At 35.3% G+C, this 22,578-nt stretch overlaps 1 pseudogene; it reads right to left on the bottom strand.

The window, feature by feature from the left end:
* Nucleotides 1-4,834: 4,834 nt before the first annotated feature.
* LOC140746575 (uncharacterized) lies at nucleotides 4,835-7,490 on the bottom strand (annotated as a pseudogene).
* Between the last annotated feature and the right edge of the window lie 15,088 nt (nucleotides 7,491-22,578).

The raw sequence follows: 22,578 nt of genomic DNA, 5'->3' as shown, positions 1-22,578 counted from the left end.
CCACAAACACACACAACAGGAAAAGCCCCTTATCGCTGCAGTCTCTTCGGACCCGTACTCGTGTGCGTAAGAAACGATAGGATGCAAGTGTTACACAAACGGATGGGTCGCGCGTACAGGCGTAAACAGTAAACACGCATGACAGGAAAAGCGCCCCTTATTACTACAGTCTCTTCGCGACCTGTGTGATACATGCGTGTGACACGATAAGATGCAAGTGCAGACGTAAATATGCGCGACAGGAAAAACCCCTGATAGTATTACGTTACGATTGATATACTACTAACCGAAGGGTTTGAAGGTTAAACCTATTGACTGTCCTTTGTCAGTTATGTTGCGTCTTTTTGAGTTTTCCTTTGATTTTTCGGATTTCTGATTCAATAATCATTAATTTTATAGATGAATAAACTTCCAAAAATTTTGAAGGAAGAGATCATTACGTACACATCTAAAGTTCTATAAAATTATCAAAGCTACGTATTAACTATTACTGCTTAGTGCATATCGCTCGATACGGGCGACTCACCCCATACCGCGGTTAATAGGGGACTGGCACCCCTCATTACTATCATTATAAAAGGAAACCCTTGCCCAGCTGTGGGATATTAATATTATTAAGGGATATAATGGGTAGATGACAAATAAATTATCTGTTTAATAATAAAGCGCTGCAATGTTCTGGTTTGAAAGGTGTGGTAAGGTTAGACCTACTCTTCCGAGACATTTAAACTTTGTCTCTAGGGGTAGCGGCGCGTGTGTGGCTGACCTCAGGTAGGAATCTAATCTTTTCTGGGGTTGATTACACATGTCCATAGGCGGCAGTATCCACTTACCATCAGGTGGTCTGCATATTCGTCTGCTTCTCCTATATTATAAAAATAACCTCAAAGTTGTGTAAACTTTGGTGTTACTACGTAATGTTTATTGCGCTTTACAGGCAACTCACCGCATACCGCAATTGATAGGGCTCGCACTACTCGCGCCCTAGGGATACTCGCACCCCTCATTGCTATCATTATAAGAAACCCGTTCGAATCCCAGGATTGTACCTCTGATTTTTCAAAGCTATGTTCGTAGTAGAAATTAATTGGGGCGAGCGAAGCGAGTCCTCTATAATTCGAAAATCTTGCAAGCTTTCCATCCCTTTTTTGAAAAAACTACAGGGCTTATAAATTTGAAACTTAACATAGTTACTTAAGGTCATGTCTAGATTGGACCAACACGATTGAAATAAGGTTTTGTACACAAAAAAAAAACACTTTTTTATCAAATTTAAATTTAGTGTAACATTGATGGCTGTATGACTTGGATTATTTTAGTTTAAATAATGGCAGAATAAAAAAACGTCATGATGAATGCAGACATTTATGACATAATTATGTCAATCAAAAATATGAAAATGCTAACGTGGCAGCGTTTCACCGAGGTTTCACCGGTGTATTTTAAAAGCGTTTTGTTTCAAGTTTTTCTTTGTTTTATAATATAGGAGTAGCCGACGAGCATACAGTCCATATGATGGTAAGTGGCTACTGCCACCCATGGACATCTGTAATTAACAGAGGTCGGCCACAGAAGCGCCGCTCCCCTGAGGACTAAACTGGAACGTCTCAGATAAGTTTTTTTTTTAATAATATATGAGTAGCAGACGAGCATGCAGTCCACCAGTAAGTGGCTAAAGCCGTCCATGGACATCTGCAATCAAACCCAGATAGGATTACATATTCCTACCTGAGGTCGGCCACAGATGCGCCGTTACCCCTGGACTAAACTGGACTAAGCTGGAACGCCTCGAAAAACCATGTTTCTCTTACCACACTTTTCGAACCAGAACACAGCGCTGCTGTTATGAGGCAGAACTAGGTGTGGCGGTGGTGCCGCCGGAGTCGAACCACATAGGGTTCTACCACCTTAATTTAAACTATCCGTCCGATTTATTTAGTGTCAAAGAAAAAGTTAATCTATTTACAATATGCGTACCGAAAATGTATCTAATTAATTACTATTAATCCATTCATATAAAATTTACGTATCATCGTATGGTAGGTACATCAATATAGCTCTGACAACTAAGTATAGTATAGCCATATCTTTATGAATTGTATTCTCCAGGTTATACTGGTGTACTTATAGACTGTAATACTGTAGTTTCATTCAAATCCGATTAATATAAGGCACAAACATCCTTCCATACTCACAAACTTTCGCCTTTATAATATTCGTTGGATATTATAAATGTTTTGACGCAGTGCAGTTTCAAAAACTCCACATATCCGATTAATCTAAGTTTTTGTTTACAGTGGGAAATTATAAAACGATCAAATAAAAAAAAAACTTAGCGACTGATAATGACATACTGTTTTAATAACTTGCGCGACTACATTACTAAGTGAGCGGCTGGAAATATAGAGAGGCAACTTTAGTATTAAGATAGATTAGGTTTTTGTAATTGAATTGGTTAGGTTAGGTTGGAACATATAAGACAATATAAAACGAAGCGAGCAGGGCGCGACAGCGCCCAGCGAGCGGGTGGGCCCAATCTGTATGAATTCAGACCTTACACTTATTCATGATCAATGACATGAGCACACAATATTCTACTTACTATAGTATTTTTCAAAGTGATTTTTGTATTCGAAACACTTCATTTAAAATAAAATGCTGCTCAGTATTAAAAAAAAACATTTGCTAAATAATTTTGCTAATAATTGAATAAAACGCAGGACGTAATGTTTACACTTAGAAAAATATTAGGTCGCTCAAATTAATGTTTGTAAGTTGCTGTTCTGTTGATTTCTCGTCACTCGCAGCCAGTTGCTCCCTTAGTAATACTATAACCAAAATTCATTATTTTTGTCGTACAAAACTTTTATTTGCAGTCACTCGTTTAAATACTACCCGTTTAGAATCCATCCGCAAATTTCATTTCCATCGTCAAAAAATACTTTGTTTGTGACAAAAAGCCCAGTGACAAATTTACAATTTAGCGACTATCACATTGTGTTTTACGGAAATTCGTTCCTGTATTGTATAGAATTGGTTATGTTAGGTAGAAACATAAAAGAAAATACAAAACTAATTGAGCAGGCCACACACATAATTCATTAATTTAATTCATAAATTTAATAGTTAATTTAACAATTGATAAAAATGTTATTTAATAGAATTAATTAGTAGCTCATTCGCAGCTTTACGGAATGTATCCCTCGGAGCTTTAGTAAATTAAAGAAGTCGTGGTGAATTCAACATTCACTGATAAATGACCCAAATCGACATGAAGAGAATAATAAAGGTCATTCACCATCTTGTTGATTGGTAACAGACTCCAGATTAGCTTATAATGTACTGCGTTTCAGACATCCACAATAGCTTATACCTATATATACTTAAAAAATATTTTTTGCAAATCAGACGCAATAATTTTATAAGTATGGCGGAGTTTAAATTCAAGAGTAAAAAGATACCAAGGATAAATATCAAAAAAATTACAATCCCAAAAAATGGATCTAATATAAGTTATCCACCACAAGCATTTAAAGTGGTTCTGGTTCTGGATCAAAGGTAGCTTTGCTCTTCATAGGTCTTCTGACGAAAGGTAGATTTAATAATTTATTGTTAATTAATAAGTGACTACATCATCTTTGATATAGGATCTTAAACTGAATATACCATTCACGATACGCGAGCCCTTATAAAGCTGCGCTTTTTGCTAGTTATCCCATGGTTTTACGCTAACGGTAAATATCATGAAGAAACCTGCAGTCCTGAGATTAAAAAAAAAATACTCAAGATTTACAATATAAAATATTTACAGTATCCTAAAGATAACTAAAATGATAAATAAAGTATACGAGCCAGATCGCTGCCCGCGGTTGTTTACCCAAGACAATGCAGCATTGCCTCGCAGTATTGCCAAACTTATTTGTTGACCGTGGTAAGCTCAACCTCTTGAAGAAGACCACCTCAGAAGTCTCAATCAAGCGCGAAGAAAATCTATACTTTATCTATATACTCGTATATAAAAGAAAGTCGTGTTAGTTACATTATTTATAACTCAAGAATGGCTGAAACGATTTGGCTGAAAATTGGTGGAGAGGTAGCTTAGAACCAGGAAAAGGACATAGTTCCGTTCTACCGCGTTTCCGTGAAGTCATTCTATAACTCAAGAAGGCTGAACTGATTTGGCTGAAAATTAGTGGAGAGGTAGCTTAGAACGAGGTGACGGCTAATAACAGCAGTGTGAGGCGCTGTTGTGTTCCGGTTTGAAGGGTGTGGTAAGGGAGACAGACTTTTCCGAGGCGTTCCAGCTTGGTCCTCAGGGGTAGCGGCGCATCTGTGGCCGACCTCAGGTAGGAATATCTAATCCTATCTGGGGTTGATTACAGATGTCCATGTGCGGCAGTTGCCGGACATATCCACGGACTATTCCATTCGACCACGTTTTCGTGAAGTCATTATAAAACGTGGTATAACAAAAAAATCTGACATGGAAGAACAAAACATTTACCGGCAAAAATAGCGTTTTTGTTTTATATACGTGTATAACCTAAGAGAAGATCTTGAAATTAAATGAGGCCCCGGGAGGCAAATTTCAAAGACCATTTAGTCTTGACGATTTTTTTGTTTATGATATTGGTAGATATTTTTAACGCGGGTGAAACCGCGGGCCACAGCTAGTTCTTTGTGTATGTAAAGTCTACCACTTCTATACGTATTAGGCCAATGTAGTAGACTCTCGAATCCGTCTCCCTCTATGAACCAAAGCAAAGTTGTAAGACAGTAATGGGTTGACAACAATGACAAATAATCACGTATTTTATAATTCATATATTTAATTCTATCCCATAAGTTTCGGTTCCTTAATAGCCAATTCATTGAGGAACTTCATGTTCCTCAGCTTGTGCCTAAAACGACCCTTCTTCTTTAGTCGACCCATGTGTTGTAGAGTCTTTATCAAGGGAAGGAACCGGTACAGTCCGTTCAGCTGGTCTCCAAGACAAAATAGAAAGGAACATCCTATATAGGCTGAAAATGGGAAAGAAAAAAATTACTACATCAATCATAGATAAGTATACTCTCTCACCTCACCGCCTTATAATTGAAGGAAGCCATTAAATGACTTAAACGGCTGACAATTCTGTCATCCGTTTAATGGCTGTCATGGTGTAATTTACGCGAAACAATGTCGACAAGCGCAGTTAAGACACAAGATCGAAGAAAAAGTGGAAAAAATATCTTTTCATTCGTAAATGATCTAAAATCTATATTTTTTTAATATTTTTTAAACACGTAAATAGTTGACAGTGACAATTATCAAAAGGTTACATTTTCTTGTTAGAGGCGAGTAATCTTTACTAATCTATGACATCAATATAAAATGTTTTAAAAAAATCTTTTTAGTAACGTCATTTTCGTGCTTTTCTCAGGAAAACGTTTCATTTGATACCCATATCATAAGGATGGATAATTGAACAGCCATCTTTAGACGTCCGCCATATTTGATTTTTAGATTTTAAATAACGTCATTAGCTAATAAGCTAATCATGCATTGTCACCCAAACCAAGTATCCAAAGACTCCGGCAGCATCACCGCTACACCTATATCTGCCTAATAATAGCAGTGTTAAAAGCAGTGATAGCCTAGTGGTTAAGGAACACGGCCTCTCGATCGAGGGGTCCGAGGTTCAAATCCCAGGCACGCACCTCTGATTTTCAAATTTATATGCTTATTAGAAATTAATTATCACTTGCTTAAACGGTGATGGAAAACATCGTGAGGAAACCTGCATACCTGAGAGATTTATAAAAAAAAATCTTAAAGGTATATGAAGTCTACCAATACGCACTTGGCCAGCGCGGTGGACTAATCTAACCTAATCCTTCTAATTCTGATAGGAGACCCGTGCCCAGCAGTGGGACAGTAATGGGTTGATGATGATGATGATGATGAACAGCAGTGTTAAGCGCTACTCTGTTCAGTGGGTTTACTACCATCTCTTAACACAATATTATTTTATTCATACTTTTACTTTTTTGCAGGAAATTTAACTTTTTAAGCAAAATTTGACAATTTCAGTTGGTTTTATACAAGGGATAAGCGAAAAATTAATAAGGGTTTAAGTTTGTTCAACTGTGTATGACGGAATATTTTACTTGTTTAAGGAGGAAATAAAACTTTCCTTAACTATGTTTTTTAAAAGATGGTGGTAGGCCCCCAGAAGTGCAAACATTCGAAACCTAACCTGAATAATAAAATTTAATAAATAAAAAATGAAACTGGTGTCATTGACGAATTTCTTCTAAGCAGACAACAGATAATATCTTGACTTTTACGGTTTGCCTTTCCGTCTTACGAATTTTCGATCAGGAAACGCGAGTTTAACATTTTTTACCCATCACAGAAAGTGCACAAGGCCGCTAAAGAAGTTTTCACTTTAAAAAAAACACTTCTACTCAAAACTAACACGAAGTTGCTGCTGTCTCGCTCTTATTCTCCCAGAACATCTTGCACTGAGCGACGTCCATGTAGCAGTGATTTTGGAACATGATGGACGGCTCCCTGGCCTTAATACACCGGCGCGTACGTATCCGGGCATTTCTGGGAAAAAATACAAGAATTCTTGAAACTTATACTTTCTTATTTTTGGAACCATCTAGGAACATGTGTAATAGGTATAAAATGCTATAAAAAGAAAATAATTAACTAGTGCGAATCGAACTTTCACGCCGAGGGTTCCGCACGACTAATTTTGTATCTAAGCAGTCATGAAGGTAAGCGCGAGTCCAATTCTCACACTAAGAGTTCCGTACTATCGTACTATCCGTTTTTATGTTTTTTTAGTATTTGTTATAGCAGCCATAGCAGCCAACCATATAGCAGCCATAAAAAATAAATGCATTTTGGAAATTTGAACTGTCTACCATTTACAATTTACACGTGTAGGGAACGCCATTTTTTTTCAAGTATTTTTTTATATTTATCGTTATGTCAGCCACCGTTATACATACTCTGTAAAAGTTTTAAGTGTCTATTTATTGCAGTTCGAGAGATAGAGCCCTATGACAGACGACCAAACAGCGAAAGATTAATAATAAACTTCCGTTTTTACCCTTTAGGCACACAACCGTAAAAACCAATAAGCCTATGTTACTCCCATAAATGAGACGAATCCAACGACACCTCATATGTTATAATCCGACGCAAAACACATACACACATTTGATACACGCTTGATAAACTTCCCTTCCACTACAGATAAAATAAGAGAAGAAGAATACTTACAGTAGGACATTTATGATAACATGTGGACAAAGTAGGCGTGTGGAAACGATCGACATAAATCTTTTTGGGAACGGTTATCCACGGTTTAAAAACTTTCACCGGCCCGAAAATTTGTACCCTCATTCTTCGAGTTTTCAAGTCCTTTTCGTCTATTTGCTTTATCGGTAAATCCAGAACGTGTGTCGCTGCGAAAAAGTTATCGATAGTTTCGTTCGCGTTGTTCGTGCGCCCTATCACTGAATTATCGATAACTATTAAATTTTTAAACGTTTTTGAATCTACGCCCACATTAGCGTTCGTTTTAATAATCGTAGTGTTGTTGGTAGTATTTGGTGGAGTTTTTATCTCAGCACTAACAGTTTTAATGCTACTTTGTGGAGCTTGAAAAGTGCCGTCACATATGAACATATCTGTACGAGTAAAGAGGACGTTGGCGTCGCAGTTATATTGCTCCAACTGGCATTTGCTTTCAAATACTCTAACTCTGTATCCTTCACCATCTTGCCTGATACCACAAATTTTATCTTTACTTGAACTATCGCAATCATCTTTACACCTTTCACTTATTGCCTGCGATTCATTATCATCATTAAGACTTATATCTGCATGCCTGTCTTCTGTATAATTAACATTTTTTGCTAATAATTATTTTATACTTTCTGTTTTACGTATAACAACTTCATCGGTAATTCGTTTTCTTATTAGAACTCTTCCGCAGTACTCCATGTTTATTAATCCATAAACTGGAAGAGATTAAAATGAAAAATCAATTCGTCGGTCCATTGCACACGACTGCTGCAACTTTAATTATATTTTATTAATCTCTTATTTGTCATTTCCAATTTACTGTGATTTGTTTGTTAATACAAAATCTATTTTGAAGGTTTGCAATGATTGCACAAGTTTGTTTTGAAATTATTAAAAATACCTTATATATTATTAATAATATATTTTTAAAAGCAAATAATTAAATCCAGACTTCAAAAAAAGACTTCCGTAGTAGGAAAATCATACTGACTTATTTTCAAAATATATTTCAGTACAAACCTTTTTTTTTGTTAAAGAAATAAAATTATTTTGTCCGAATTAAAAGAGCCTTATTTCAACAAAAAAATACCATAAGATGGTGGCGATGTACCCAAAAAGCGATAGAAACGAAAGAAGTGAGAAATACATTTGCTACTTCGGTATCTTAATAATACTCCAGTACCTTTACCATGAGTTTTCAAAAAAGGCTCAGTCTATTAATACAGGTACTGTACGAACAATTTATAATTATTAATACGGTTACCGTACGAATAATTTATAATTATTAATACGGGTACTGGACAAACAATTTATTATTATCCGATTCGAACCGGTAGATTTTGAGAAATCTCAAAAAAACTACAAAAAAATTTTTTTTTAAATTTTTTTTTTTAATAACTTTTAAACGGCTCTACCGATCGATTTTAGAAACTAAGCTCTTAACATCAAAAAATGACGTCGATCGCCATCAGCCCGTTCGAAATCAATTTTAAAAAAAAAAAAACCCTAACCTAACCTAATTTAACCTAACCTAACCTAACCTAACCAATTGAATAAATGTACGAATAAATATATTTAAAAAAAAAAAAAAAAAAAAAAAAAACCTAACCTAACCTAACCAATTGAATAAATGTACGAATAAATATAATTTATTACTCCAGTACCTGTACAAATAGTCACATTGTTCAAAAAATCCCACAATTTTACGTTACGTTTACTCAATCTATTATTCTGTTCCGTTTGCTTAGTAGACTGAGTAAACGTAACAATAAGTAAGTGCTCAAGTCTTTTTGTCTACCTCACATATTCGCAAAAAAGAGAGTCAAAACAAAAAGCGCCATTTTGTCAATTTAGACAATTAATGTTACGTTACTGTCACTATAGTTCTGATACAATCCGCTAGGGGCGCTGATTGACAATTGTATAGGGAAATACGTAAACAAATACCAAAACAGTCATATTTGTCAAAACGTAAAAAGTCATGGTAAGGGTACAGAACTAACCATCGTTGTCACCAACCGAACATCCATGTTTCAACAAGGCGCACTCGTTTTCAAACAACTTCAAACGAAGCATCGTTTCTTCATTTCTAATACCACACACCCTGACGTTAGACACGTTATCACATTTTAAATTACTACACATATCAATTATTTCTACATTTCTTGCCCATGTTTTTATAATAGTTATGATAAATAAAAGTAGTGATGTCATCGGTGCTTGTTGAAACTCTTTTTATTTCCACTGCTGGGTCCCCACCTCTGCAGGAGGCCTGGAACGTATTCTACTATTGTATAAAATTAAAGTTTTGAGATCAACCTGTGTCCTAAATTCCAATAAGGCCTCTGATAAATTAGAATGACTGCTATCCAATGATAACATCTAGGATTGACGACTTAATGTGCCTTCCAAAGCACAGAACTGCACTTCAATTTTAGCCACTGGTAGTCACCAGTTGCCGACTGGCCCCAAATAGCTTTGCAGGTCGTTTACGACCTACACGTGCTGCAGGCAGGGCGCTGCGTATTGCACGGAATGTTGACTTACTTATAATGTTCTTGCTCATAAAATCAGCTCAATCCTAACTAAAATTTTAAATGCGAATGTAGGTGTGTTTCTTTGCTACACTTCACACCATAACTACATGACTGATTGTCATGAAAATTTGGTCATAAAAGGACATTGAGTAAGTACTCAAGTAGGTAGTTTTTATCCCGAAACATATATCGTTCCCGAAGTTTAGATCAAATCTTCTGACCGCGAGCGAAGCTGCAGGTTAAAGCCAGTCACCTTAGTCGCCATCAATGTGCAAACCATTAAAAATCAATAAGGTAAATAGCAAAACCGTTTTATTTACGTTTGTTTTACGAACATCAATTTGCGGTTTCTCCAAATGCACCTCCAGATTTTCGATTTAAGCAAAAATCTCAAAAATGTTTAAATACAAAGTGTTAAAACAATAAAAGGAAAACAGTACATAGTGTTATCCCTTTTATTTTTTATTTTTACATGAAAATTATGACGAGTTACCTAACTCGTCTTGCCACACACATACACACACATACATATATATTTTTTTGTTACAAGTTGTGTAAAATTTAAATAAAATTATTAATTAGTTTTTTTTTGTTTTTTTTTTAGAATTTATTATCATAACAGGCATAGTATTGCCTAAATTCACTGTGAAAATTAAATTGTAGTCGCTACCTATTGTGATTCAATAGATAAAACGAAAAACGCCGAAAACTAGCGTATTCTTGTATGGCGACCCCCATTTATTTTCAATCTTTTTCATTTTTAATATCTTTTATAGCGTCCACCTTTCTAGATATAGAGGTAAGTTAAAGGTTAATAGCTATTTGATCAATACCTAGACCTAAACCAGAAATCTTGCTTAAATCGTGTAAATAATCAAGCACAACGATAAGAAAATATTTGAAAAATATTTTGAATACAATATTTCTCTATAATCCTACAATATACTCGTACCTTAAAAGTACAAAATTTTGACAGGTTAATCACATAATATAAATATACTACTGGTCCGGCAAATGTTGTGTTGCCACAAAAATAAAAAAAAATGTTAATGAACAATCCTTATCACTTAGGGGTATGAAGAATAGATAGTAGCCGATTTTCAGACCTACTGAATATGCATATAAAATTTGGTAAAAATCGTTATAGCCGTTTCGGAGGAGTACGGTAACTAACATTGTGACACGAGAATTTTATATATAAGATTCAAACCTTTTATATCGTATAATTTCCTCTACTAACATAACTAATACAGACAAACAAACACACATAGCTCCCAGTACATAATGACGTCATCAAGAAATGGAACAAAAAATTCTGGAACGAGTTTCAACGCGTCGGCAGGGGATTGGTTGGGGAGGCTCCACCCCACAGCAGCTCTCCACCGACCGACGAAGCTCCAAAGCTCTATAAAGACTTAAGCTTTACTTTATAAGCTTTAGGACTTAAAAAAATAGGAGTAAAAAAAAGTGTAATAGTACAAATTAATATTTCTAAAACAAATTGCTCTTTTTATATTAATGGCAAAAGCTTGGTGACCGAATAATAAAATAAAATAAGGTCTTGTCTATCTTCTTGAATTTTTTTAAATGGTTTGTGAAAAGAGTTGGTGCATTTTCGTGGGAACCCGTGGGGTGGAGCTTCTTGTATATACTGTAAGTACTCTATCAGTCTATTTAATTTTAATTTATTGATATTATTTTTCAAACATTTTATTTTTATTTCAGTACTATGTATTTTTTTTTATTTAAAAATCGGTTAGTTTAGTGAAATAATGAGTTTTTTATAGCGGAGATTGTGAATTTGTGAGCGATATTTTATTGTACCAGGTACACGAACAGTTATATAACAAAGCCTTTCGATCACACCCGATATGGATCGAACCCCACCCTCGCTCGACCCACTGATCACCCCCCACCCCCCACCCACTCTACCCTACCCTGGGGGGGTAGGGTAGAGTGGGTGGAGTACCTCCCCTCCCTTCTCAACCATTACCCACCTCCCTCATTTTGCCCCACCCGTACGCTAACCCCCCCCCCCTACCCCCCCTGCACCATATTCCGCCTGGATTTTTTTTAAACTTTAGTGTTTTTTTTACATTTTTTTAATATTCATATTTTTTCACAGGCTGGTAGCCGTTCTCAAGAGGAGCAGAGCACATTCTTGAAAAAAGAGCTACAAACGTCTCTGCTGTTTGCAGGTAAGAATTTCAGGAGAACACGAGAGAGCTGATACTGAGCTGCGAGCTTCGACGACGTCTTCAATTTCATTTTTTCATTATTCAAAAATTTAAATTAACTGTTTAATATCATCGTGTCTTATTCTATCAGCAAGATGAATAGACAAAAAACCAGTTACTCGGTTAATCGGAATCAGTTTAAAAAAAATAGTTCTATTAATTAAATTTTAAAAATCAATTTAAAAATACTTATTTTAAAATTTCTAAATTTTGTTTTCATTAGTGAAATGATCCGATAAAACATTTGGAATTGAAAAATTAATAATATTTTACTAGATTATATGAGTTTTTGACATTACTATGAAGGTAACCGGTATTGCAGCTATTCTGGAGGGAGCAGCATCAGTGGAGCTGGCAACAACTGCAGCATCTATTAGCTAGGAATAATTTAGGAACAGGAATGTTCAGAGTACAGAGCATTTTTAAATAGTCACTTCAAATGAAATAATTATTTCAGAAACCTGCCTTCTTTTATATGATTAGGTTAGATGAGGTTGGATTTTCGTTCCATAGGTATTTTTTTCGAGTATAGGGTTTTTGTAATAAATAGTATAATTAAACATTTTTATCTTTATACACGGTTAGATTACATTTCAGAAATCATTCAATTCCTTCACTTATAGCTTTTTCTATTTTTTTCTCAATTTTAGTGTTTATTCCAAATAAGGGGAAAATAGGCATTCCTTTTGTTTATTGATTAGTATTAAAAAACAGTCCTAATTAAAGTTAGATTTTCAATTGTTATTTTTTCAGCATTACCTAGGGTCCTACGTGAATGAAAGGTTGGTACCTATTCTTATCTTTTGTTTTAATAAATAATCTTAATAATGTATTTGATTAAATAAATAAAAGTAAAAATAAAAATAAAAACGTCTGCGTTTAAACACAATTTATACAAAAATAACTCAAAAGAAGATTTAACAAATGACAAACAAGACCTAAAATGAACGGCGAACTAAAAACAGATGGGTAAAATCCTTTAAAATTCAACTAAATGATAAAATGCATTCGGAGGCAAGCATGAAACAAAATGATTGATTTAATTATTTATCGTTTAAATCAATTGGTATAAATACGTTGGGTTAGTGGGTGCGTATTTTTTACTAATCTACGGTGTAAAGTGAGAAGATGTTGCTGTCGTTGAAGTCATGAAGCTGAAATGAATGAAGCTGAGAATGAACACTGAAAAATAACCGATGAAGACGAAGAAGATGAAGATAACGCCGAAGAAGATGAAGATGAAGCCAAGGAAGATGCAGTTAAATGAACTACGGCACTGGCTGCGTCTTGCCTCTTCATGCATCGATATATTATTTCTGGCCCCCGTCAACATCCTCATCATCCTCGTCATCGCGTGTACCTATTGTTCAGAAATACACGGCAGTAAATGATTATTCTAATTGTTTTATTGTTTTTCTTCTTGGCTATCAACTGTAAGTCCTATGTTTGTTACTGTCCATTGGTATCCTGGTAAATAGGAAATAGTAATGGAAGATTTGTTAAAGTTATTGGTATATTTTGTGCCCAAAACCATTTGAAATATTTTATGTAACATACATGTTTAGTCAGTGTAGTTCTAGATTGTAATATTGTAACTTGCTTTAATTTATTTTAATATTTAGTTACAATGAATTATTAGAAAAAATATTTTATTTGTTTCAGATTCTACTGAAACCAAGAATACGTTCCAGGCTTAGGTGTCAACACCACACACGTTATCTAGTCTAGCATTTATCACAACACGCAACACCATACGATTTAATCAGTCATAACTAACTAGCCTTTTCACCGTATTCTTTTTCAATTTCATTACAAACCTTCTCTGTGGCAATACCACAGACGTTATCTAGTATCGGTCACAACAAACCACCTTTTACACTGTATTCTCTTTAAATTTCGGTACAAACCTTCTCTGTGGCTACACCACAGACGTTATCTAGTATCGGCCTTAATCACAATACGTAACACTATACTCTTTATGCATTATCGGCCAAAGCAAACCAGCTTTATCACCGTACTCTTTTTAAATTTTAACAATACCTTCTCTGTAGCATACCTCATCCCAATACGCAACACTAATAACTTTATTCAGTATCGGCACAACAAACTGCTTTTTCACCGTATTCTTTTTAAATTTTATTTCAAACCTTCTCTGTGGCAAACCATAGACGTTATCTATTATCGGTCTTTATCACAATACGCAACATTGTGCACTTTATTGAGTGCCGGTCACAACCAACTGTTTTTACACCTACTATTTTTTAAATTTTGCCAAAAACTTTTCTCTGCCAACACCGCAGATGTTGCCTAGTATCCTTTTCGCTCTGAGCGGATACACGTGCTCTGCAGTAGGATAGTAATGGGTTGATGATGATGATAGGTCTTTATCCCAATATGCAACACTGTGTGTAGTGTTAATCCAGTATTGATCTTTGCCACACATCCCCACCTGTTTCCCTGAACCTTTTGAAAGCAAACAAATTGTATTAAAACGCTTGTCTGCTTTATATTATAAGCTAAAGTTGTATTTTTTAAAAAATTTAACGAGTTGTAATTTGTATTACCGGTTTCTTAAAATTAAATATTTTCATCATGAGTCCTTTTAATATCCTATACGTACCTAAAATTTGATATATTTTATAACTTATTTTTAGCCGTTGCGAATATAAAATATTTGTGATTTTTGCTCAAAATAGATTTTTTATTTCAAATTATCTTTTTATTCATGTACATAGTTTCTTAAGATTTTTCCGCACTAATCACTTAACCTCGAGGGGGGATCTTCAAAACGTACCGTGTAGTGCCGGTAGTGCCGTGGGAGCGACACGGCGTTATGTGGGATTTTTATCGCACTATGACCCCCTCGTTGAGCGTTCTCGACGCTGTGATGAGGACTCCGGGATCTCCAAAGGAACGCAATTGGATTCCTCTAAGCAGTCTAAGCGTGTTGCCCCGTCGGGCTCCACCCTCGTGACGTCCTACTCGGGGTAGCTTTGCGGGCAGTACGAGCTCTCATTCTTACCGCCCGAGAAGCCCCCTTTTAGTCGCCTATTACGGTCGGCCCTAAGGCAACTAAAAGGGAGCTTCTGGGGTTACGGACGGCTAGACTGGGAGCTCGAACCGACCGGCCAGCGACGCCGGGATGGACCGCGGTATACATATACATACATATGTATGTGTATGTGGTCGCATACCGGTCGTGCACACCAGACGGTGTGGCGAGTGTCATGCTCACCTGAGCCGGACGGGGCAACGCGCTAAGAGGACTCCGGTTGCGTTCCTTTGGAGATCCCGGAGCCCTCTACGCAGCTCCGAAGACAGCCACCTTGGGGGGTTGTTAGTGTGGTATGAGTCTCACATAAACCTGTGTCACTCCCGCGGCATTGGGTACCTTTTGAAGGTTTCCCCCTCGTTACCAAAAAAGAAGTCCGGGCCGTGACAGTCCCCGGATGGCCCTAAAAAAGCAATTATACATATTCGGCTGTTTATGCCGTCCTTCCCGGAGTCGCTGACCGAGACCTTCTTGTAGTCGCTTCGTACGACAAGCAACCTGGATCTAAGCCTGCATTAGTTAGTGCCACTCAAGGTCCTGTCCCCTTTGGAACTAACGGCTACCTGCTTTCTTCTACATATTGATAGGTACTTGTGTTAACAAGTTTTTGTAATTTCACTTGGATTTAGGAGTACACGTGCAATGTTGAATGTTTTTAATTATGTTGATGTTATTAATTATATTAAATGATTATGAAATTAAATCACATTTCGGACAGTAACAATTTTTTTACTCAGAAATATTTTTAATATCACTTTATTTACTATATTGTTATTAGTGTCAATATTTACGTCATACCATTTTTTTTAATTATTTTGTTAACATTTTTGTATCATATGTATAGCATTGTAGATTTAAATTTTTATCCCCTTTTCTAATATAATAGTTTTCTTTTCTTTAATGCATAGACTAGTTTATTTTATAGATTTTGAGTAGTGTCAGAAGTTGAATATCGTTGAGAGACTCAGTTGCAGGTACAGACCCGGGCTCAGCAATGGTATTGCACTCACCCATTTAGTGTTCATGAAGATGACGATGACAGAAAGGTCTTCTTGATGGCAACATTTACGTCGATGATATCGTTTCAGGCGTTGAGCTTATAGATATATGGTCGTTTCGTAAAATGTTATGTAAGTAGTTATCTTATCATGAAAGATTTTCTGACGCTTGAGGCTGATAGACTTAACCATAGTCAGAGTAGTGTATTTCCTAGGCACTGGCGTCATGAGATCTGCAGTAAATACTGCTGATTTTGGCTCATGTTGCTTTCATGGTGCTTTCAGGCGATCCAATAAACCGTTCTATTTGAGTTCTATTACAGCTTGCAGAATATGAAAATATGGTCTTCGTTGTAGTCAGTGAGCTAGATCGAGCTTAGGTTTGTTGAAGGTGTCATATACCCAACAATGGAGGATGCGTCTAACAGCAACAGAGGAGTGCATGACCGTTTTTAATATTAGACGTTACGCGGCGTAACGTCTAATATTAAAAACCACCTATAGCTATTGCGGCGTAACTTACGCCGCAATAGCTATAGGTGATTGCATGACCCTTTTAAAATTTTGTAGGCTGCGCCCCAAAAGCGGCAGATGAGTGCATGACCCATTTCATCGTAAGAGGTTACGCCCGACAGCGATAGGTAAGCGTATGACACTTTTAAAATTATGAACCTTTTTCCATTTTTTGGAAATTTTCAGATTTTTGGAAGCTACGTCCCTACGGCAGGTAAGTACATGACGATTTTATTCTCGCATCTTTTTTACCTTTTTCTACTTTTAAAAGCTAGACCCAACAGCAACCTGTGAGTGCATTTCAACTTTTGGAGGCTGGGCCTCACAGCAGGTGAGTGCATGACTTTTTTATATTTGCATCTTCATCTGTCTTCTTTTTTCATAATTTTAATTGTCTCTATTTTTTTTTTAGTACACGGTCATATTCTTTCGTCTAAAATACAGTCCACTTGAACTCCTTCAAGACATTAACATCCTGTCTATCGTAGGAGGCTCAGTCTTTGGTTTTACTATATCTACGTTTTTTAAAATTATTATGATAACTTTTTTCTTTTAAGTATGTATTTTTTTATTTGAGTAATTACGTACCTATTAAATTTATATTATTATATATTATGTCTATATGTTTTAATTCGGGTAGAAAGTTGCTTGTTGTACTTACTGTTCATATACTTTATACTTACATGTGTACTCTTAGCGACCAAGTCAATTTCAAATTTACAAAGAAATACCGCGTTTTGTGGGATTTTTACCACATTGAAATCCTCTTGGTAGCTCCTCATCGCTATATAAAAGACTTCGCCGTCTATACCAAAAGGCATGCAAATTCCTCTTAGCCCACCCACCCAGTTAAACTTAGTCTGGGAGAGCATTACGCTCATCCCACACCTTATATATATACCGGCTATACATAACGCCGTCCTTCCCGGGGTCGCTAGCCAGACGGAGCTCGTCCCACTCTTCCCTCGAACTTTCAACCTCGTTAGCCCCTTTTAGTCACCTCTTAAGACAGCAAGTACCGTAGCTCTATTCTGTACCTTAGTATTCATTTTCATGTTTACTCGAAAACGTTCAACGTTTACGTATTTGCTCATACAGCGCCCCGTGGACCGTGTCGGAACTGAAAATTTCGCAATATGAGTTTTAAAAAACTGAATAGTCACTTGTAACATGTAATTTGACAAACATACTCGTAAATATTGGTTTCGTCTATTTTTACATTTTTAATTAAATTTTTGATACCGTTTTAAAACATATACTGTGGAATGTTAATTCTGATGCGGACCATGGGGGTCCTGTGTGAGTTAAAACGCAAACGTTGAACGTTTTCGAGCAAACGTATAATCTCATAATATTGGTACTGTACCCTTAGTGTGAGTTTTTGAATTTTTACAAAAATCACTGTTTTTATATTTGTTTACGTATTTCCTATACATTTCCAATCAGTTCTGATATAGCCCGCTGGGGGTGCTGATTGAAAATGTATGGGCAAATACGTAAACAAATACAAAAACGGTAATTTTTGTAAAAATGTAAAAACTCATACTAAGGGTACGGGTCCCAAACTATACATACTCTTATGTCACATTAAATGAATGTGACATACCAACTGCTATACTTCTTTTTATGTTTCTTTGTTCCCTTGAAAGCTGTTGTATGCTTTTAAAGGAACTTTAAAACTACTGGGCCGATATCGGTTAGACTGTGTTTTATTTTAAAGGAACGTTGAAATGAGTAAGTAACATTCAAATTCCTTAATGCATTAATTATTGAATTTTAAGTGTAATAAATTCTTTTAATAAAATCACTACTTCCTTTATTTCTGTTTCAGGTGCCGTGTTATGTAAACAAGATTCAGGTTAGTAACAGAATATATACTCGTAGATATTCGATTATTTTATAATTAAACTTTATGATTGAAATTAATTTTCGTTAGGACAATATTCGTAGATATTTTAATGACGTCTACGATTTTATCTATCTCTGTGTCTGTATTTGTGCATGTTAGAAATTTTATTTGTTTGTGGTAATATGTGAAGTGAGTATGGCGCTGCTGTGTTCCGGTTTGAAGGGTGTGGTAAGGGAGACAGACTTTTCCAAGCGTTCCAGCTTAGTCCTCAGGGGTAGCGGCGCATCTGTGGCCGACCTCAGGTAGGATTATCTAATCCTATCTGGGGATGATTGCAGATGTACGTAGGCGGCAGTAGCCACTTACCATCAGGTGGACTGTATGCTCGTCTGCTACTCCTATATTATAAAAAAAAGTAAATGTAAGATATGAAGTACCTACTTATAAGGGTTTATTAACCGTACCAGACAAATACTCCTATACAATATGTATTTATTAAATAAACCTTAAATACTAATCAAGAATATTATTTCCATCATTTTCCAATTTTTGCCATTATTAGAAAAGATTGAAATTATTATGTTGATTAGTATTTAAAATTTCTTTAATAATGATAACTTTTTTCGTCAGTAAAAAATGATTACTTAGTTTTAGTACAAATAAAATTATATTCAAAAATTGAATAGGAAAATATGATTAATCTTTTTCTATCTTCCATGACACGTGCCACACAATAAATGCGGATTTACCTAATATGTATCTACCTATAATTTGTTTGCTTTAATACCTAATTTAAAATGTGTAGGTATAGTCCGCGAGGCCTAAGGTGAGCTTTGCATTTGTGTGAGTGCACACGGATAGTGTAGGTGTGAAATCAAACAAAAGCGGGATGATTCTTTTATAGTTGGGGAGCCCAAGAGGGGATTTCGGAAGTGTCTCGAGCTCGTCAGACTAAGATATGGGAGATACGAGTACCTTACACCCTATAAAGTATCCTAAACCATAAATGAGCTTTCTATATCGGGGAGTTCGCAGAATTAAAAAAAAACGATCACTGGACATGCTCGAGCGTGGTCAATTTTCTTTTTAATATAAAGGAAATAACGAAATAGAAAACGGAAAACATCATAATCTGCCAATTACCACACGTCGAAGTAGTGAAAAAAAAATATTTTGAAAAAAAAAACATCCTGTATTATTATGCTATCTGATAGTTTCACTTATTAGTATGAATACCTGGGAAGTAATGATGCATCACAAACTAAAGGAAAAGGCTCATTTTTAGGAAGATACATTATTCTTCATAATTTCTCATAATTTTTCTTTTTCAAATCGTCAGAATAAGAAAACGAGCTGAACCGAAAAATATAATATAACCTTTACTTCATTTTTATGTCTAATCTACACAATCGTATAAGTCCCAATGACGCTTGAGTTTCAAGACATTTAGCATCCTGGGCTCCCCTACCATTAATCGTTTTAAACCGGTTTATACCGCTTTTCGTGCATCTTCTTCACTTCTTGTACTGGTAGCAGAATTGTTTAATATTTAACATTTTGTTTTTGTATTCGTTTTTTTAGTAAAATACTAGTAGCATCCAATATAAATAAACGTGAATGTGGCGAATAATTTAAAATATCAAAAATATTTTTTTTGTTGAAATGTAATTTAAAATAACAAATATTTTTTTAATTAGCTATAAATGAAACGTTAATACGTGGTACAATTCATGAAATTGAATTTTATAAAAAATGTGAAGGCAGACTAACAATTAAAAGTAAAGAAAATAAACTTTGTAGTAGTTAAATCTACCATTTTTCTGCATTGTACAATTTTCAAATCACAGACTTAGCTCTGATTCTATCTAGACTTTCGCGACATCTGTTAGTATTTTAAAATTGTACAATGTAACAAAATGGTGGGTTTAAATACTACAAAGTTTATTTAGTTAATTTCATTGCATTTTTAAAAAAATATATATACAAGAATACCTCTTCAACTTATGTACCTCACTAAAAAATATAAAATTTATTTTTGAAAGTTTTTTATCTGACTTTGCTTACACACGCTAATGCAAAGCTCAGCTTAGACCTTTCGAACTTTACCTTTATGTTGATTTGGTGCTTATATAGTTTACGGGTACAAAATATATCAACGTAACTGATAATTTGATAGCGAAATAATACTTAAATTTCTTAACCAGAATCTTTCAATTTACTTTGGTCGCTCACAAATTCATACGCTTTCACTCACTCACATTTTCTGCTTAAACTGACCCAACAAGCTCCTACTGGTACATGCAAAAACTATTTGTTATGCATTGTAAGTAAAAATATATAAAATACTTTTTGTGGCCCAAAAGATCGATTCTCAGATTAATCAATCTTAGATCGCCATACCTAGTTCCCGTGGGATTTCCGGTTCTCGGGTCTCAGACTATCTTTGTACAAAATTTCATTAAAATCGGTTCAGTGATTTAGCCGTGAAGAAGAGACAGACAGACAGACGGACAGACAGTGTTACTTTCGGATTTATAATATTAAATTATATAAATTTAAATTAAATAAATAGTAAGCATAGTAAGAATTAATTAGGTAGTGATAACCTTGAGCATAAATTAACTGTAGCACAATTGTGTAAATAATTCCAATAATACCGCCATTTAGAGATGGACACAGTTAACCAATAAAATATGACATTGTAACATACATCAAATCATTATCGAAAAAAAAAGATAAACTAGACATTATAAAAACAAAAAACGCAACTGCTTAAGAATATAGCCTATGCCACTCCCAGATTTTAGAAGAATCCAACGACATCTCATATTAAATCCGTCAAGCCGTTTGGCTACATTCTCTGCAGTAAAAACCAATCTTGAAATTATGTAGAGTTTAATGGCCTTAACAAAGTCTGCCATAATAGGCTTTATTCATTTGCATTGCTGCAAATTTTTCTATCGTTAAGTCCTTTCTCCACTTCAAGTCCATTTGAAAGTGGAATAGTCCCTTCCCTGGGGAGCAAGGGGAGAACGGAAGAGAGTGTATCCGGCCCAAACGCCAACCTCACCTGCCCGCGCGTACGCGGCGGCGTCCTGCGGGACCCGCGGTGCTCCCTGCTAGACAACCGACGAGGCAATGGTGACCGACCCGTGGCGGGATAACCACCATCACCGTCAGAAACTGACTTGGGGTCTAAATAACCCCACGAATAGATGAGCCCCACAAAAAATTAACAATAAACAAAATAGTAAAATTGGTACCTCATGTTACTAAACTAGAACACAAGGCCGTTGGAAGAGATTTCGATTAATGTAAAAAAATCAACATTTAACCACAAGTAACTAAATAAAATATATAATTAATTAGAACCAACAAGAATTTTGGTCTAGAACAGGAGGTACAGAGTTAAGGGTCTATAACATACCCACGAATCGAAGCATCCTCGATTAATTCGCAAAATTCCATATTAACATTACTAAGTTACAAAATAACAGTACTTCTAACACTTAAAGTATAAAAAACACATTGAAGATAAATACTTCGTCGCCTTTTGTATGATAAACAGAGTTACTAAAAGAGACGGTCCTTTATTGCAAAATACTCGTCAAAGCGAATGTCTTATAATACCTTAACTGAACAGTGCAAAGGCAATTTTCGCAAGATAATTTGAGAAGACAATACATTTTCTCATAAAGACTACCAAATATAAAACTTTATAAATACAACATTCATGACAATCAATAAAATCCAAACGCTGCGTCTTAAGATAAACATTACAACAATTATTAATGCAATCCCTAGATCCCAAAGAAACATTGCGAAGAAATAAGGATACTAAATATATGATGCAGCGAACTGTTTTCAATTCAATTACGAAGTACGAGTATATCCTGATGAGATAATGCGAAAAAATATTTATGATACAACAAAATTTCAAAAACGAATTTTGAAAAATATTGCACCCAACCAAAAACATCTTAAGCTGAATCAGTCATCATAACGTCATATCATAACGTCTATAAGATTCGTTTACCATTACATACCAAAGTTGATGGTAACATTCAAGAATTTCATATGAAAAAC

Source organism: Epargyreus clarus, unplaced genomic scaffold (genome assembly GCF_041222505.1).
Source record: "Epargyreus clarus isolate Ecla_fem2 unplaced genomic scaffold, WU_Ecla_fem_2.2 ptg000013l, whole genome shotgun sequence".
NCBI classification, from domain to species: Eukaryota; Metazoa; Arthropoda; class Insecta; order Lepidoptera; family Hesperiidae; genus Epargyreus; species Epargyreus clarus.
This window is presented reverse-complemented; position numbering and strand designations above follow the sequence as displayed.